We start from the raw sequence: 20,764 nt of genomic DNA on the forward strand, positions 1-20,764 counted from the left end.
GGAGGGGAGGGGAGGGGAGGGGATAACCTGCAGATTGTCCCGGTTATCATTTCCCTAGTCTTTAAGTGTATAATTGGGATAAATATATTTGATAGCTGGCAGAATCCTCATTTTAGTTCCATGAGTTGTGGAATCAGAGGTATGTTGATAGTAACGAGGAAGTGAAGTCCCTGACATGGCCCTGTGTCCCTGAGGAAGGGAGGATGAAAGAAATGAAGAAAGAAAGCCTGTAAACTGCTGCTTAGGAGGCATATGACAGCCTGCACAGAAAACTGTGGCTCCCAATGTAAGACAGTTCATAGGGCTGGAACTCACTGAGAGAGAGGGCATAAGGGAGAATTCTGCAATGCCACCACAAGTACTAATGCTAAATGTTCCCCAGGTCCTTCCCCTAAAAAAACCGTGATCGCATATATGACTAAAATTGCACAGGAGATAAAAGGAACTCAGATTTTTAAAGTAATTGTTGGCTTTGAGTTCTGATGTAACACTGGTATCAGGAAAACTGAAATGCTATCAGAGTCTTCCAACTCTAAAGGCCCTACTGAGACCGGTTACGATTGGAGTTCTTGGCCAAGCCATCTCTCAATGGATTAAGTCTTTCTGCAGATTGTCCCGGTTATCATTTCCCTAGTCTTCAAGTGTATAATTGAGATAAATATATTTGATAGCTGGCAGAATCCTCATTTTGGTTCCATGATTTGTGGAATCAGAGGTATGTTGATGGTAAGGAGGAACTGAAGTCCCTGACATGGCGCTGTGTTCCGCTTTCCCCCTTCAGCAAAGGTAGTAGTAAATCAGGAGTAATAATGCATCCTATAGGAATTGTAGAGATTAAGCCACCACTAAAGATGCAAAGTTCTAAAGGATGCTGCCATGTGGTGCCATTATAATCACATTCAAGGAGTTTGCCTGACCCCTGAAATATGTCACTGACCTTCTGTAAACGTACTGCATGATGCCACAATCGTGGCTATCCTTTGGCAAAGTTTACAGTGGGCCAGATATCAAAGCCTCTGGCATCCAGTATGTGGCTATGAATCTGGTGAATATACTCTCTTCAAAATACATAAATAAGAAGGAACAAGAAAAGCCACAATCAATGCGGAAAAAAACTGCTATGTTAACTGTCCCCAGGTATAGTTAATATTTCTGGGTTCTGTTACAATATAGAAAGGGACATTGACCATTGCTACAGACTGAATGCTGTGTCCTCCCTAATTCATATGTTAAAACCTACTGCCAATAAAAAGATACTAGAAAATGGGGCCTCTGGGCTCTGCCCTTATGAATAGAATTAGTGTCCTTATAAAAGAGGCCACAGAGAGACCTGCCACCCCTTTCACTATGTGAGAATACAGTGAGAAGTTGGCTGTCTATGAACCAAGAAGGCTACTCACATCAGAAACCAAATCTTAATCACGGCACCTTAATCATGGACGTCCCAGTCTCTAGAACTAAAAAAATTTATTTTTGTTGTTTATAAAACACTCAGTTTATAATATTTTCATTATAGCAGCATGAAGGACTAAGATAGTCAGCTTTATTTTCTCTAGAACATTTGGGTAATCCACTATACTGATGACATAATGTGAATACAGTTTTATTTGTAGGGTAGTGAGTATTCTATAAATATTCTAGTAAAACACATATGTGACAGCAGAAGAGAGATCAACAAGAACTTAGGGGTCTAAATATAATTTGACTCTCATGGACTCAGTAGTTTAGAACATGCTGATACCTTGTGTCTGAGGTAAAAGACAAGTGCTTGCTTCTCATACCTGCTGTTATCAAGCATGAGGCATAGCAATGGATGTGGCTGTTTGGTTTTGCTGTCAGCATATTCTGTACTTGAAATAATGCTCCATATTATTTATCTAGTGATTTGAAAAGCTGAGAGTTTTAAGTACGATCTAGAAAATGAGAGAATCTTCAGCAGGTCTAGGTATGGTGGACATCACTACGGTCAAAGGAACTCGCAGATCCAATGGAGCTATGGCATATGTAACAGATTAGGCTGCCATGTACAGTGGGCAAGCTCCAATACAAGAGTTGCAGAGTTTAACTCTAGGGTTGTAAAGAAAGACTATGTCTATGGTGGCAGAAGATGACTGAATGTTTGAAAAGCAGCTATCGGCCGGGCGCTGTGGCTCATGCCTGTGATCCCTACACTTTGGGAGGCCAAGGTGGGTGGATCACGTGAGGTCAGGAGTTTATGACCACCCTGGCCAACATGGCGAAACTCCATCTCTACTAAAAATACAAAACAAACAAAAAACAACAACAAAAAATTAACCGGGTGTGGTGCCACACGCCTGTAGTACCAGTTACTTGAGAGGCTGAGACAGGAGAATCACTTGAACCTGGGAAGCGGAGGTTGCAGTGAGCCGAGATCATGCCACTGCACTCCAACCTGGACAGAGAAATAAAATAAAAGCAGCTGCTATTATGGCACGTGCTGTCCTGGAGAGAGCTCTTGCCCCAGGAATATCCAGTGATGATGCAACTGGAGCTATTGAAGTCTTAAGTGAGAAATGACATATTAAAGTCTCAGATAAGGTGCCTGCTCAAGGACGGGTAGCATTCGGGAGCTACCCTCCAAGGGTACGTGCTGAATAAATAGTTAATATACTATGTCATGTTCCCAAAAGCTAGAGTCCGTGAAACCAAAGGTACACGTAACATGCCCCTCTCACCATCATGCACAATGACGTGCTTATAAAATTTATTTTCATTTTACCCACAAACCTAGCCTCTGTTGTAATGAAAATGCTTGTTTTGGGGACAGAGGTAGAGAAACATTTTCATCAGTTTGCAGGGAAAGATTAACCCTGATTGCAGAGCTGCTGCTTCATCATGTGGACCGTGACAAGGGTGTCTCACAATCCATAAATTCACTAGGGTGACTTTTGATGCTTCCATACAGGTAGTAAGAGTGAAGGGACCATGATACCAATCCTGACCAAACAGCGGAAGGCACCTGAGGACATAAAGTACTTAAGGATGAAAGTCTGGATCATTCTACCAGGAAAGCAAATTAGTTTAGCTGAAGTGAGGAATTTTATAATTTGGGGTGGAAAAGGAAAATAATAAAAAAATCAATTATTGCTTCAAGTATAGCTACAATAGTAGGGATTCAAGCTGATTTCATTAATCCTTTGTATGAAGTCTTTGCAGAAGTTGTAGCTGGCCATCAAATTGAAGGAAATTCTGTGACAGGGTGGATGTAATATAAGGTAAAAATGGGACAGAGAAGAGCAAGGAGTGGGCTGCCTTGCTGCCTTTGTGCACTGCGTCATATCCTCTGAACCCCACCTCGTAGGTGTTAATCAATTCACGCAGGTGCAACCTGCTGGTGATTTGCCTTGAAACACTTCCACCCTAGGGTCTCTTTCACTTTGCAACATGCCATATCCACAGGAACCTGCTTGTCATTCATCGTGTGCATCTAAACATAGAAGTTAGCAGTCATGTGGTCACTTTGACCAACTGGGGGGAAGAAGTCAATGGATGAATGTTCTTCCCCCAGCCCCCCAACAGCTAGTTACTTGTCAGGAAACAGCTGACAGCTATTTACTTGTCAGGAGACAGCTGACAGGAGACAGCTAGTTACTTGTCAGGAAAGCCTGTGACGATGGACAACTGACCAATGAATTATTTAGCTTTCTCTCCTTTTTTGTCCACCCCACAACCCTGCTACCTGTAATGACATGAAAATGTGTTTTTTAAACAACTCAAACATTTTATGATAAAGATAACTTCAATTTCAGGGTGGGAAGTAGGAAAAGGCAGTGAAAAAATTGGTACTCCATGCCACAATTAAGCAACCTAATCCAAATATCAATCTCACTACTGATTTTTCAACAAGCTCTCAGTTCTGCCTGCTCATCTCTAATTGGGACCAGAACCCTGTTCACCCAGACGCACATTACTGTTTTCCTCTTGATAGCCAGGAAGAAACATGATTTTATTTATTATTATTATCATCATCATCTTTTTTTGAGACATGGTCTTGCTGTGTCACCCAAGCTGGAGTGCAGTAGATCTCGGCTCACTACAACCTCCACCTCCCAGGCTCAAGTGATCCTCCCACTGCAGCCTCCCAAGTAGCTGGGACTGCAGGTGCATGCCACCATGCTTGGCTAATTTTTTGTATTTTTGGTAGAGATGGGGTGTTTCCATGTTGCCCAGGCTGTTCTCGAACTCCTGGGCTCAGGTGAATCTCCCACCTTGGCCTCCCAAAGTGCTGGGATTACAAGAGCGAGCCATTGCACTCAGCCAATTTTATTTTTAAAGAGAATAGGATAATATGAAAACATCAGCTCTTGGAATCAGAAGACCTGAGTCCCAGCTATGGTTTTGTTACTATTAAGATAAAGTCCTTGGATAAATCACTGAACTTTTCGGATCCTCCTTCTCCCCACTACAATGAAGTCCTTGGGCTGGTCTTCAAGGTAACTTAAGAGGCAAATATTTGTGGGAAAATAATTTTCATATATGAACCCAAATCGTTAAAAAATTGGGAGTGGGGATTTCCTTTTCCCAAAAGGAAAACAAATAATTATCAAAGTGATGTTTTTTTTTGCATGCATACCAATGCTGAAGAAGAGGTTAGTGTGTTTTTCAAACACCTCTAGTTTTTATGGTGTTATTGTGAATGTCGTAAGCAATTGCGTGACTCTGATCTACATGCCCTGTGGGGAAGAGACTCTGAAAGTTGTTCATTATTTTGAGATCTGCTCACTGCTCCACTGACTTTATGAGATGCTCTGCATGTGGGCCTAGCCACGTCTTTTTCCAACTAAGTAATCCACTTTAATTTTTAAATTTTAATTACACTTTTTCTCTTTGAATATACTCTAAAAGTTCTGAGTTAGAAGATGCAGGTGTGGGTACTCCCCCACCCCCCGCTCAGATATTTGATTTTAGGCAAGCCAAGTGCTTAAGCATCAGTTCATTGGTCTTTCCGTTCTTCCCTTTTACTCACCTTCTTTTCTTCTTTGTTCCTTTTCTTTCATCTCTTCCTCTTTCTTCTTACATATCTGCTTAGAAGATGAAGATCTAATTAAATATTGTGTACACAACCTGGGATGGGGGAGTGAGGACCTCTCTAAATCTACTCCTTCATAAAAGTAACAAAAACACTACAAAATTTGTCAAAATCAAGTTCTTCAGAACTCTGTAAATTAACCAAAAGCTCGTAATATTTTGAAAAGTGTTTATATTCAAGAAAAAAAAATGTTGAACCTTGGGAAGAATAATGGGCTGTTTGCCTTTTCACTCGTCCTATTCCCATCCCCCCATCCAACTCTGGAGCAACTTTGAAAATCAGCAGCCTTTTAGCCATTGGAGGGGAACGAACAGTTTTGGACACTGAATTTAGTTCTCTTCTCTTAATGTATAAAGCACTTTTATGTGCTTTTATCCTCTATGGCATTGCAAAGAACCAAAGTTTTGCAGTAGTTGCCATAACAAATCTAACACTCTAGCAGGAGGTAGGCTGAGTAGAAAGCCTCTCGGCTATGAACTTGAAAAATGTTCTCAAACAATTTAAAGATGTCCACAAACACATTTTGGAGACAAAAATCATGAAGGGCTTTCTCAAAGACTGAAAATCTTAGGCAAGGCTGGCCATCTTGCTTGCTTGGATGTACAAAGAAAGCCACAGAAGAGGAAATTCGGGAGGTGGTGTTGGGGGACTAAGAGTCTAATTGGATTTATGATCCCCTGAAGCGTTCTTATTTTTAAATTTTATAATTTTCAGGGTTTGTTACAGTAGGTAGCTAGTCAGGTATGAGCAGGGGAGGAGAGGGTTCCCCGCCAACACACCTAGGCAACCATCAGGTGATGGTCATGAGGATGTTAACTGTTTCTCTAAAGTAATAATTGCTCACAGCTGGCACTAGCAAAAGACCGTTTTCTAGTAGATAGAAAACACCTGAAACGGATCAGCAGCTTCTCCATAAGGTCTCAGGGGTGAGGAGGAGTAAGGCACCATCCCGGAAGTACGTCAATGTATAAAACGCCAAGTCAAGAGGTCAAAACTGAGCACTTGGTTTCTCAAGTCGCCTTCTTGGTCCTCTGTCAAGTTGTACTTTCCTTCTTTGTCTTTTTTTTTTTTTTTCCTTTCCTTTTTTTCCTTACTGTTCTAAAGCTTTTTGAAAACCTTTCACTCCTGCTCTGAAACTTGCCTTAGTCTCTCCTTCTGCCTTGTGCCCGTCAGTCGAATTATTTCTTCTGAGGAGGCAAGAATTGAGGTTGCTGCAGACCCATCTGGATTCACCGCTGGTTACTCAAGGTAACTAGGACCTCTGCCACTGCTAACAGTTTCTTCACATTTTTTTCTAAAAGCTGATTTCACTAACTATATCACAATTATTACCTCTTTAGGTACCTCTGAGCAATTTCACATTCAATATGGGTATTAAGCACACTTTTAAAGATGTAAGCTTAATTAGTATTCTATCTATTCCATTTACTAAACCGTGAATGAAGATTTTCTTAAGATGAGCCTCATAATCTCATGCAATGTAGCAGAACTTATTGTCAGCTTAAATAATTTATCATTTACCTTTGGAGATGAGGGATGGCCCAATAATTTAGTTCACTCTTGCCTCAGAAATGCTAATAATCCAGTGAGGAATGGATTCTGCGGGGAACTCAGCTGTTGACACCTGTCACTCTTGAGGTCACTAAATCTGCCATTTAGTATCAAATCCTCTTAATTGTCCTGTCATCCTCTTTCATTTACCCATGATTCTCCATTCTTCTGAATCTGCACTTGGAAAACCCCTACAGGGTATGCTTAATTCCATATATTCATACACCTGTTGTACATACATAGTTGTGAATTTAGTCATGAGCTGTAGCATTACCTTTCACCTACTGCTATTCTTGCCTTTCATCCCTGTGCCTGCTTACATGTGAGTGGTTAGTTCCTGCTGTGAACTAAACAGAAGCCTAGTCCAAATCATTTTATTTACCTAATTGATGTCTCCTCCTTCAATTCACAGGAACAAACTCAGGTGCAAAACTTCATTGCAAAAGGTAGGCTTTCTCTTTCCCAATAGTTCTCTCACCTTCAAGGTACCCTGCACTTTCCTATGTATTATTAATAAAGATCCAATGACTCAAAATGTTTTCTAACACTGTTTATATTATAAACTTTCTCTTCACTCCAATATATTTGCTTGTGACACTTGTTCTGATTAGCTTTGCTATTCTTATTATTGCTACTGTGCTAATTAGTTTTATCACATATTTTCATTGGTAGCATTCTTCTAATCAGGTAAAGAGACCTTTTATGAATTTCCTCTGAATTCCCACCTCCTCTGCCCTAGTTCAAACCCCTTTGCCAGAGTATTGCCAAAGTCATCTAATTGGTCTCCCTATTGCTTGTCTTATCTACTCTGATCTTTTCTCCCAATTATGGCAGAATAGACTATTGCTTAAAATCTTCCCTCTGGTCCTTTTTTTTCTGGATAAAGAACTAATAAATTTTTTAACTTTGTTCCATTGTAACTGTAGAAGATACTTGATTTCTATCCTTTTAAATGTATTGAGTTTTGTTTCATGGCATATGATGTGGTTTATCCTGGAATATGCCTCATACACACTTTAGAAGTATGCATATTCTGTTGTCATTGCGTGTGATATTCTTTAGATATCTGTTAAGACTAGTTGGTTCAGTTTTTTTTCTAGTCTCCTATTCTCTTCTTGATCTTCTATCTTGTTCTAGCCATTACTGAAGGTAATTTTCTATGTTTCTTCATCTCTGTTTTTACTGTTCACATTTTGGTGCTCTGTTACTAGGTACATACATGTTTATAATTCTCATATCTTCTTGGTGGATTAGCCCTTTTATCATGATACAAGGTCCTTTTTACCTCTAGCAATCATTTTTTTTTAATTCTGTTATGTCTCATATAATTATATCCACTCTGGTTTTCATGCTGTTGCTGTTTTCACAGTATTTTTTCCATCCTTTTTTTTTTTTTTTTAAGGCTTGAAGTAACATTTTATTTTACTATATAACCCTGTAACGCACCCCCCCACACACACATCTATTATAGATATAATACTAATTACTATATAGACATAATACTAATTATAGACATAATACTAATGTACTATATAGAATACTGGAAAATATCATAAAATACATTATAAAATTTCCCACACTGTCAGAACTGAGAAGTAGAATCTGTTGTATCTTGAGAGAGTATATATGTATGTATGAACACATATCACACATATATAGAGTACAGTTAATAACATAACAGTACATTCCATTTTAAAACCTATTCTCCCTTACCATATCAGATTTTTTTCTTTTTTCTTTTTTTTTTTTTTTACATTTTTTTAAAAGTATACTTTAAGTTCTAGGGTACATGTGCACAACGTGCAGGTTTGTTACATATGTATACATGTGCCATGTTGGTGTGCTGCACACATTAACTCGTCCTTTACATTAGGTATATCTCCTAATGTTATCCCTCCTGCCTCCCACAACCCCACAACAGGCCCTGGTGTGTAATGTTCAAACCATTCCTTTATTTTCATTTGATTTGTGCCTTTGAATCTAATGCGTTTTTCCTGTAAATAATGTTTTGTCATGTTTCTAATGCAGTCTGACGATCTTTTTTTTTTTTTCTTTAAGTAGAGATGAAGTCTTATTATGTTGCCCAGGCTGGTCTTTAACTCCTGAGTTCAAGTAGTCTTCCTGCCTTGGCCTCCCAAAGAGCTAGGATTATAGGCGTGAGCCATGATGCCTGGCCAATCTCTTTTTATTTAATTATTTAATCCATCTACATTTAATATTGTTATTGACATAGCCAAATTTATATATGCCATTTAAATGATTGTTTTCTACATGTTTCTTTTATATTCTTTCTTTCTCCTTTACTGTTTTGTTTAGGATTAAGTATTTTGAAATTGTAGCATTTTAATTATATTAATGATTATTTTGGTATTTCTTTATGGTTTCTGCATGGTTTACTGAATATTCCTTAACTTAACAAAATAAGCTTTGGATTTGTGCTAGCTCAGTTCCAGTAATATATGAAAATATTTCTCCTATATAGCTATATTTCACTTTGTAATACTATTATTATACATATGACATCCACTAATGTTAGAAACCCAACCATACGTTGTTACAGTTATTACTTTACCATCTGTCATTTCCTTAGCATATCACAGCTTTGCTCCCACCCACCTCCCTTGTACTACTTTGGCAAATATATCATACGTATATTATATTTTTATATGTTATAGTCCCAGCAATACATAATCTACATATTATTTTATACACATTCTTTTTAAATCAGAAAAAATGAGACAATATACACTTACAGTGTCTTCTATAGTTTAAATAATTACCTTTTTAATTGGTGATCTGTGTTCGGTCATGTGGTTCCTGATTACTATCTGAGGTTGCTTGCTTGTAGCCAGAAGAACTTTTGTAGTGCTCCTTTTAAGACGGAGGTGCTAGCTACAAATTCTCCCAGCTTTTGCTTTTCTGAGAAAGTTTTTATTTTGCCTTTATTTTTGAGAGAGAATTTTGCTGGTTATACAAGTCTGAGAAGTGTTTGTTTAATTTGTTCCCTTTGAGCACTGTGAATATGTTATTCCACTGCCTTTTGTCCATTGTTTCTGGTGAGAAGTTCACTCAATAACTCACTGGGTTGATTTGTAACTGGACACATTATCTTCCTCTTGATTTTAAGATTTGTCTCCTTGGTTTTCAGCATTTTTACTATGAAGTGTTACTTGTGGATTTCTTTGTGTTTATACCACTTGGAGTTCATTGAGCTTCTTGGATGTGTAAGTTATTGATCTTTAATTAAATTTTGGAAGCTTTCAGGGATTGTTTATTCAAATAGTTTTTCTTATCCTTTTTCTCTCTTGTCTTTCTGGTACTTCTATTATTTCTAAGTTGGTGCTCTTAATGGTATCCCATATTTCCGTGAAGCTCGGTTCTTTCTTCTAAACTTTTTTTCTCTGTTTTTCAGCTTGCATAATCTCCATTGATCTTTGTTTAATTTTGGTAATTATTTTATCTGCTAGGTCAATATATTATTGAGCCACTCTAGTGATTCTTTAAAGTTTCAGTTATTATAATTTTCAACATAAGAGTATCTATTTGGTTACTTTAAAAAATTTCTATTTCTTTATTAATAATCTCTATTCGATGTGGCATTGTCTTTTTTTTTTTTCACTTTAATCATGCTATGTTTTAGTGCTGTGGACATATTTATACTGGTTACTATGAAATTAGTTGTTGTTAAATCCAACATCTGGTTGCTCTTACAGGCAGATTGGTCCCCATTGTGTGGGTTATACGTTTCCCTCTTTCTGTGTATGACTCATTTCATGTTGGAAGCTGGATATTTTAGAAAATAAATGGTAGCAACTCCAGGTACTGGTCTCCACATTCTTCTGAGGCTTCTTATTGTTATCCACTTGTTTATTTGTTTAGTAACTGGCTGGATTATTTTAGTGAAGTCTGTGTGCCACCCCCCTCACACACACACACACACACACACACACACACAGTGATCAGCCTCTGGGTCTGCTCCTCAGGGGTGCGCGGTTTAGGGGTGTGCCCACAGTTACTCTGAGAAGACAGTGATCCTGGAAGGGCTATACTCCACTTGTTTTCAAACCATATTCAACTGTTAAAATCTACTAATAGCCATGGCTCTACTATTTTTAATAATACCCTGCGACATCGGTCTCTCTATAAACAAATCCAACCCAATTAAGGCTACTTCCAAAACATGGTTTCTGGGGTCAATTTTCAATACTTACACTGATTCCAGGAGGAATCAGTTCTCCCACTTCTCCAGTCCTCTGGTTCTCTTTTGCAAACAAGCTAGCCTGTAGTTTAGGCTGTATTTCCATTAGATCTGTGACTATCTTACCAATCGTCTTCACTGCAAACTCTTCAAATGCTGGGGAAATAACTCTTTGGACCCTACTGTTCTTGACATGTGATTCCTGAAGCACAGCCTTTGTTCTCTGAGTGAAGCCAAGAGAGAAGAAGGTACCCCCTCACCTGTCTAATGCACTCTCTGTGACTTGGCCTCAACAGCAGGCACATGGGGGCAGGATTATGGATGTCCTGTCGAACAGAAAGAAAGTCTTTCAGCTTGGGAGAAATGAAACTGTGTTCTTCACTGTGGTCCTCTGGAGTACATCCTCCACCTCACAGAGCTGAAGGTAGTGGGAGGAGGAAGCGAGCAGTCTTGGTTCAAATATCACAAAATCTTGAGTTCTTCTAAGCCAATGTTTCATACATTGTTTGAATAGGTCTTTATTTGCCACTTCACTTTCAGTCCATTTCCAAAGTCTTTCATTTTTTTTTAAATAGTTACCACCAGTTTCATTTGGAAGCATGCTAGCAGAGTTCCTCATGCTCTCATACCTGAACTTGATCTCCCAGACGTAACTAAGGGTTTTGTTGACATTCTTCCCTCTTGGAACACTTCCTGGAGAGAAGAGGAAAACAGGGGTAGGGCCCTTTCTCAAACACCTCATCCGTTCACCTATTTTAGCTTTTCTTTAGCCCTCTTGTCAATCCTCTGGCCTAACAATTTTATATCTTCTCCAGAAGGTAGACATTTCAATCTCCAGTATGTTTTTCAAAATCTTTCCATTGCTGGACTTGGAATTTTGCTTTTTTCAACGTGAAAGCCAAGCATTTGAGGTATATATTTTCTTATTCTTAGTGAAGAATATTTCTTAAACCTAACAGTCTGGATAGAAAGAAAGTAAGGACAAAGGGAGTATAGCTTGAGAGAGAGAGAGAATGCCTTTGGATTTCTCTAAAATCATCTGGTCATATGTACATGTTATTTCCTCTGCCAGGATTACCCTCTCCCAACCTAGTGTCAAACTTCTGATTACCCTTATAAGAGTCAGATCAGACGTCAATGCTGAAACACTGATTACCTGCCACAGAAGGTTAGATTACCCCAGCCTGTCTCCCCAGTGTGCGCTTACATGCATTTTTATATTTATTATTTTGCTTTGATATTCCCGTTGTTGGTGGTGGTGTTTTGAGTTGTCTACAGCCTCTTTTAGACAGTGAGCACTCATAATACTGGCTTTGAGGATCTATTACTGCACAATAAATGTTTTATGAGTCAATGGATGAAGATAGGAAAGAAAGAATGTCATACTGAGAACAGAATTCAAGAAGGTGATGTTGGAGACAGGTGTAAGCCGCCTAGGGCACAGTTCATATTAAGATCTTCCCATAGGAGGAGGAAATTCCAGACCCTTCAATTTCTAGGAGATAAAAAGTTTTCATAGAAACTTAGTGCTAATTCTGGAAACAAAAATCGATTTAGGTCAGTAGACAGCAGTCAGTTTGAGAGCATTTGGAAGTAAGCAGACAGACTTTTAGTTCTCACTTTGCCAATAAGCTTTGTAACCAGACTTCTGATTCTCATCTGTTAAGGGTAAGAATAGGAAGACTCCATTAAGTGATGAATGTTGCCTTCAGCTTAAAATATTAAATTATGCAACTTTCAAAGATCCAGGACTACAAAGTTCAAGTGGAGACAGGATTTTTCTAGCATATCAACATGTATCCTAGTTTCTAAAGATGCGAAACATTTTTTTGTCCTTTCCCACCTGCTTACCAAGGACCTCAAAAGCAAGTAATTCACATTTCAGGGTCAGCTCTACAGATTCTTTGCAGTAGCTGACATTTGTTTCTTCTCTAATTAACTGTATTTGTAACCTGTGAGGAATGCTTTCTTTGAACATGCAAAGAATCTGAGAAAACAGGAGGCAATGTGGATGGCTGCCACAGGCCAAGTTTAATGGTCTGGATGATTTTGATTATAGCTGATCATGCACACCTCTTTCCAAATTAGTGTCCAGTGATGTCACTTTGCAGCTTCAAATTGTCCAGATGGAACACATTTATGAATATTTACATCACAGAAATCAGCAAAGCTGCAAATCTTGGCTTTTTTCCCCCAGATTTCCTTCACAGAGCCAGAATATCATCACACCTCTGAATTATTTTCTACCACTTTTTGGGACAAAAAGAATTGTGTTATCTGTGATAGAAACATGGAAACATGCTTCACTTGCCATGAAATTATACTTTGCAGCTTGGGATGTTATAAAGCATGCTGCCCTGGGATTTAAGACCTGAGTTTTCATCCTGGCTCTGCCATCTCTGTCTCCTGATATAAACTGCTTTATCTCCCTCGGACTCTGTATCAGTTTTAAAACAAAAGCATTAGGTTAAATCATATGGGAGAAAACTTGCTACTGATCATCATTTTAGTTTTAGAAGGAATATATATTAAAAATATTTGCCTGATAACACCCATAAAATTACTGAACAGAAACAAAAGCCTGGATAATGTCTCTTTAGAGAACAGATATTGTGCTGTATTGATAAAAGAACACTCCTTTAATGCAGACCCAGTTATTTGTACATGGCAAGAAGAGTTTTTTCATCCCTTGAATGTTTACTTAAAATTCAATATTTCATAAGCCTTTTATCTAAGTTGATCTTAATGCTTTTGAAATCATTTGATATTCACACCCCTCTTTCCTTCTTTTCATGTCTCCTCTGAGATGGTCTGAATCAGTTCTGATCTGTATTGCAATTAAAAGAATGAATCAGCACTTATTCTCAACGGCTCATTATCTCAGTTTCTCTTATCATTACTAATTTATTTGTCTTGTTTCCCCATTTTTTTACGTTTGTGTAAAAACTTTGCAGACAATTATAGCTATTTATTCATTTGTTTTTAACTATTGATGCTAAGCAATTTTTCTTTGGTTTGAATGGGCAATGTTGGGGAAACCAGTCCCATGCCACCCAGTGGGTACCCTGTGTCCAGTGGAGACAAAGGAGTTAGAGACAGAATAAGCGTTTAAAAAGTGGATCCAAGGGACCAGAGCATCGGAGGCTTGCTCATGGCCCAAAGCTCTTGGGCTCCGCCTAATTTATTGGTTTACAAGTTCTTTGTTCTTAGGGATGATGGGAGGGGGAGGAAGGGATGAGGAAAAGGATTAATCAGTGAAGGAGAACTCGTGAGACCTTCGAGAAGATGTATAGCAGTGGCAGTTTCTGTGAATTTCCTTGAGCAAAGGCGTGCGTCTAAACTACTTAAGATCTTTAACTTATTAGGACTAAAACGGGTAGGAGCGGGTTTCAGGAGGAGCCAAGGTGTTTGATTATACTCCACTACTTCAAGGGAGTGTGTTATCCCCCTGAGCAACCGGTGGAATGCCGCTGAACGGTTACTCTCTGGAGGCATAAAGACAAGGAGGCAATAAGGAGACTTTTCTCCTCAGAGGCCTTCCCATGGGTGTGTCACACAGGGGAGACCAACTCAACTGGCACCCCAGAAACTCTCTTTCCCACAGGCAAGAAGACTGGACCTGGGTAAAGTTATAGAGTAGGTGAAGCTTATCTTCCTTGCACTCTCTGTCTTCTATTTCTGGTAATAACCATAATGAAAACAAGAGAAAACAATAAATAACCACCATTGGCTTAGTGCTTACCATGTGCAAAGCTCATCATAGATTGAGCTTTCCAGGAGCAGACATTGACACAGAATTTGAAGTGCAGGGTGTTCAACACCTACAGAAGGAAAAGTCCAATCATAATGCAGGCCCACAACCCATCAGAATATCTGGTAGGAGCCCTGGAATGAATATTGGTTGATAGAGGTGTTCTCACATGGGGCTAAAAGGCTGGGCCTTGATACCTCCATCTTTGTCAGTTACCACTTGTGGGCCACTGCAGGAAGATCATGTCCTGAGGTGGGGCTCTCCTCGGCAGCAGAGGCAGATCCTGAGACATCTGACAATAAGATGCCACCTACTGATGGTGCCCCTGTATCTGGCAGAAACTTTCTTCAATGAGGATTTGAGCAATGCAGCTACATGTTGACCATGTCCAATACACATCTTGTACTGTTTATTTCTGTCATTATGTGATAGAAAAATGAAAGATAATCCTTTCCCTGAGTAATTGATGATCCAATGAATCTTCAGAAGAATGATTCACTTAAAACTTTACAGTTCTCACAAATGTTGCCATTGTGTATCTCTGAGTCGTTAGAATGCTTGTTCTCTCTTTCTGGCATTTCTGAAATGCCCATCCCCTATCTCCTTTAAAATATGGTCAGGGTTCCCAGGTTGCCTAGTTGGTGTGGAGATAGTTGCTTTCTCTATCCACTGTGGAACTCTGGGATGTGAGTTTTTTCCTGAATGGCTTTTCTCAGATAATAATTTGCGTACTGACATCACTAGGCTTTGAGCCTCTCAAAGGTTGAGGGGATGCATAAAATGTAGGCATTCCATAGGTATTTATAGAATTAATGGATAACAATCAACACAAACACACATACAACATACATCTGAAGTTAAAAAAGAAAAAAAAAAATAAATCCATTGGCTAGCAAATCTCACTAATATTTCTTCACATTTTCCAATTTTCTGAAGATATATGGCATTAAAGTTCCTTCTGCATCCAGGCCTTCATGAACTCTTCCAAAGCACAGCAGTTGGTTGCTTGGAGGGTGCCAGGTGGTGCTAAGACAGTCATCGCACCCTAAGGAAAGGCATACCAGGAGATCCAGGGTACCAACTGTGCTCCAAATTGTCCTGGTATTTGAGCTACTGGTATGCGGAAAGCTATGTGAAGGGAAACACATGGTGTGTCCCCTAGCAAGGCTTTTCACTGTTGCCAATAAAATAAATTGGGGTGATGATGAGAGTGTCATCCAAATACACATTAGGACAGGGAAGAAAAAATGATTCTGATAGCAGTGTGATGAAAAACAGCACCTTGCATATTGCAGAGCATGATGAACTATTCACACCATCCTGGTATTGAGCCTTCCTTGCATCCCTGTAGCATTGTGAGCATTATCCAAAGGCACATTGTGTGGCATACATTTGACAGAGGGCAAGCATGGAGTGCCCTATTACAAAGACCAAGTCATTCTGCCTTAGATTACTTTGACTGCCCTTTGTACAGGTGAATGATCTCCCCTCTGCTAAATGTGCAGAAGTCTCTTCCATGCAATAAACACGGTGTTGCTCCTATATCCGTTGAAGGCCAGACCTGCTGTGTCACAACTCATTCTTTCTCATCTACTTTGCAACTTTGTCCCTATAATCACTTTACCCTTTCATATCTCTTTTTTTCCTATCTTTTTCTGTCTTTCCTTATGATACTATAATAAGCTTGTAAACAGGTTCTAAGATCTTCTATCTCAAAATCTGTTTTGACACACACACCTTATCTATGTTTTCAAATCACCTTTATTCTGAAACTTCTTTAAAAAGTTATCTTCTGTGACCCTACTTCCTCAACTCTTGCTTCCTCCAAGTTACTCCAATTAGGCTTTTGTCTGCGCCTCTTCACGGAACTGCTTCCACCCTTGTCAAAGTCACAAAAGGCTAATATTTTCCCAGATTCAATGGTCAGTCCTCAGTTTACATCTTATTTAAGCTTTCAGTAACACTTAACCCAGGTGATTACTTTCTCTTTCTGTAAATACACACTTTCTGTCATTCTAAAACACTATTTTCTCACATTTTTCTTACCTAATTGACTATGCTTTTTCGGTTTCCTTAGCTGAGTCTTCTCTTGCTTTATAACTTCTAAATGTCTGCATGCCACAGGGCGAAGGTTGAGGCTTCTTGTCTTTGTACCAAAATAGGGCATCTCATACAATCCCATGGCTTAAAATGCTATTTATATGTTGAAGACTTCCAAACTATTTTGGATAGCAACCAGAGAGGCATTTGTGTGGGATAAAACTAACATGTACAGCGCTTAATTGAAGTCCTAACAAAATAAACAGCTATGACTAAGCATGCCCATGATCAGACAATGGCAGCTACCTGATGACCACAACTTGACTACCAGTGATAAAGAAAATATCAATTGTAGAAGACAACTCTATTTTATTTATTATTGTTTTTATAATTAATTTTTTTTAACTTCAATAGTTTTTGGGGTACAGATGGTATTTGGTTACATGGATAAGTTGTTTAGTGGTAATTTATGAGATTTTGGTGCACCCATCACTCAAGCAGTGTATGCTGTACCCAATGTGTAGTCTTTTATCCTTCCCTCCAAGTCCCCAAAATCATTATTATGTCTTTGCATCCTCATAGCTTAGCTCACTTATAATGAGAACATATGATATTTAGTTTTTATTCCTGAGTTACTTAAGTTAGAATAACAGCGTCCAGCTCTCTCCAAGTTGCTGAAAAAGACATTAGTTTGTTTGTTACTTTTTTTGACTGAGTAGTATTCCATGTTGTGTATATATCACATTTTCCTTATCTATTTTTTGGTTCATGGGCACTTAGGTTGGGTTCATATCTTTTGCAATTATAAATTGTACTGCTATATACATGGGTGTGGAAGTGTCTTTCTCATATAACGACTTATTTTCCTTTAGATGGCTAACCAGTAGTGGGATTGCTGGATCAAATGGTAGTTCTACTTTTAGTTCCTTAAGAAATCTCCATACTGTTTTCCATAGTGATTGCAATAGTTTACATTCTCACCAGCAGTGTAAAAGTGTTCCCTTTTCACCACATCCACATCCACATCCAACACCAGATGTTGATCTATTGTTTTTTGACTTTTTAATTATGGCCATACTTGCAGGAGTAATGTAGTATCACACTGTGGTTTTAATTTGCATTTTCCTGATCATCAGTGATGTTGAATATTTTTTCATGTGTTTGTTGGCAGTTTGTATATCTTCTTTTGAGAATTGTCTATTCATGTTCTTTGCCCACATTTCAAAGGGATTGTTTTTTTCTTGCTGATTTGTTTAAGTTTATTGTAGTTTCTGGATATTAGTCCTTTGTTGGATTCATAGTTTGTGAATATTTTCTCCAACTCTGTGGGTTGTCTGTTTACTTCGCTGATTATTTATTTTGCTGTGCAGAATATGTTGGGTTTAATTAGGTCCCATATATTTATTTTTGTTTTTGTTACTTTTGGTTTTGGGACTTTAGGCATGAATTCTTTGCCTAAGCCAATGTCTAGAGAAGTTTTTCCAGTCTTGTCTCCTAGAATTTGTATGGTTTCAGGTCTTAGATTTAAGTCTTTGATCCATCTTGAGTGATTTTTGTATAACATAAGAGGTGAGGATCCAGTTTTATTCTTCTACATGTGGCTTGCCAGTTTTCCTAGTACCATTTGTTTTATAGAGTGTCCTTTCCTCACTTTGTTTTCACATGCTTTGTCGAAGATCAGCTGGCTGAAAGTATTTGGTTTTATTTCTTGGTTCTCTATTCTATATTATTGGTCTATGAGTGTATTTTTATAACAGCATCATGATGTTTTGATAACTGTAGCCTTGTAGTATACTTTGAAGTTGTGTAATGTGATGCCTCCAGATTTGTTCTTTTTGTCTTAGTATTACTTTGGCTATGTGGGTTCCTTTCTGATTCCATATGAGTTTTAAGATTGTGTTTTCTAGTTCTGTGAAAAATGATGGTGATATTTTGATGGGAATTGCATTGTAGCTGTAGATTCCTCTGGGCAGTATGGTAATTTTCACAATCTTGATTGTGCCTACCCATAAGCATAGAATGTGTTTCCATTTGTTTTTGTCATCTATGATTTCTTTCAACAGCATTGTGTAATGTTTCTTGTAGATATTTTTTACCTCCTTGATTAAGTGCATTTATAAATATTTATTATTTTTTGTAGCTGTTGTAAAAGGGATCTATCCCTAGTATGAAACCCACCTGATCATGGTTTATTATCTTTTTGATACGCTGATGAATTCAGTTAGCTAGTTTTTTGTTGAGAAATTTTGCATCTATGTTCATCAGGGTTATTGGTCTGTAATTTTCTTTCTTTTTTTTTTGTATGTCCCTTCCTGATTTTGGTATTAAGGTGATACTGGCTTCATAGAATGATCTAGGGAGGATTCCCTCTCTCTCTGTCTTTTAGAATAGTTTCAGTAGGATTGATATTAAGTCTTCTTTGAATTCAGCTGTGAATCCATCTGGACCTGGACTTTTTTTTCTTGGCATTTTTAAAAAATTACTGATTCAGTTTTGTTCCTCATTATTGGCTGTTCATGGTTTCTATTTCTTTCTGATTTAATCAGAAAGAAATAGAAGTATAAAGTATATTTCGAGGAATTTATTTATCTCCTCTTTTTCTGGTTTCTGTACATACAGGTGTTCATAGCAGCCTTGAATGATCTTTTGTGATTCTGTGGTATCAGTTGTAATATCTCCAGTTCCATTTCTAATTCAGCTTATTTAGATCTTTTCTCTTCTTTTCTTGGTTACTCTCACTAATGATATATCATTTTTTAAAATCTTTTCAAAGGACCAGTTTTTTGTTTCATTTATCTTTTCTATAGTTTTTTTGGTTTGTTTTTTTCAATTTCATTTGGTTCTGCTGTGATCTTTGTTATTTCTTCTCTTGGGTTTGGGTTTAATTTGTACTTGTTTCTCTAGTTCTTTGAGCTAGATTGTCTATTTGTGCTCCTTCAGACATTTTGATGTAGACATTTAATGCTATGAACTTCCTTAGCACCACTTTTGCTGTATCCCAGATATTTTGATAAGTTGTATCACATTATTCATTTAAGGACATTTTTAAATTTCCATCTTGATTTTGTTATTAACCCCCAAATTATTCAATAGCAGTTTATTTAATTATCATGTATTTGTATAGTTTTGAGGACACCTTTTGCTATTGATTTTCAGTTTTATTTCACTGTGGTCTGAGAAGATACTTGATATGATTTTTATTTTCTTAAATTTACTGAGTCTTGTTTTGTGGCCTATCATCTGGTCTGTCTTGGAGAATGTTCCATGTGCTGAAGAGAAAAATGTATATTCCACAGTTTTTGGAAGGGTGTTCTATAAATATCTGTTAAGTCTATTCGTTGTAGGGTACAGTTTAAGTCCACTGTTTTTTTTTGTTGCCTTTCTGTCTTAACTATCTGTCTAGTTCCATCAGTAGAATATTGAAGTCCCCCACTATTATGATGTTTCTGTCTATCTTATTTCTTAGGTCTAGTAGTAATTGTTTTATGAAACTGGGAGCTCTAGTGTTAGGTACATATACATTTAGGATTGTAGTATCTTCCTGTTAGACTAATCCTTTCATTATTACATAATTTCCTCCTTTGTCTTCTTTTTATTACTGTTGTTGCTTTAAAGTATGTTTTGTCTGATGTAAGAATAGCTACTCCTGCTCACTTTTGGTTTCCATTTGTATGGAAATAAACTTTCTCTGTCCTTTTACCTTAAGTTTATGTGAGTCTTTATGTGTTACATGGTGTTTATTTGCTTGGTATTTTTATCCATTCTGTTATTCAGCATCTTTTCGGTGGAGCATTTAGGCCATTTATATCCAATATTAATATTGAGATATGAGATAGTGTTCTATTCATCACGTTAGTTGTTGCTTAGATACTTTTTTTTCATTGTGTTATTGTTTTATAGGCCCTGTGACATTTATGCTTTAGGGAGGTTCTATTTTGGTACAAATTGAACTTTTGTTTCAAAGTTTAGAGCTCCTTTTAGCACTTCTTGAAGTGCTGTTTTGGTAAAAGCAAATTCCCTCAGTATTTGTTTGTCTGAAAAAGACTTCATTGCTCTTTCATTTGTGTAGCTTAGTTTTGCTGGATACAAAATTCTCGGCTAATAATTGTTTTATTTGAGGAGGCTAAATATAGGACCCCAGTCCCTTCTAGCTTATAGGGTGTCTGCTGAGAAA

This window comes from Colobus angolensis, unplaced genomic scaffold (assembly GCF_000951035.1).
Source record: "Colobus angolensis palliatus isolate OR3802 unplaced genomic scaffold, Cang.pa_1.0 Scaffold20, whole genome shotgun sequence".
NCBI classification, from domain to species: Eukaryota; Metazoa; Chordata; class Mammalia; order Primates; family Cercopithecidae; genus Colobus; species Colobus angolensis.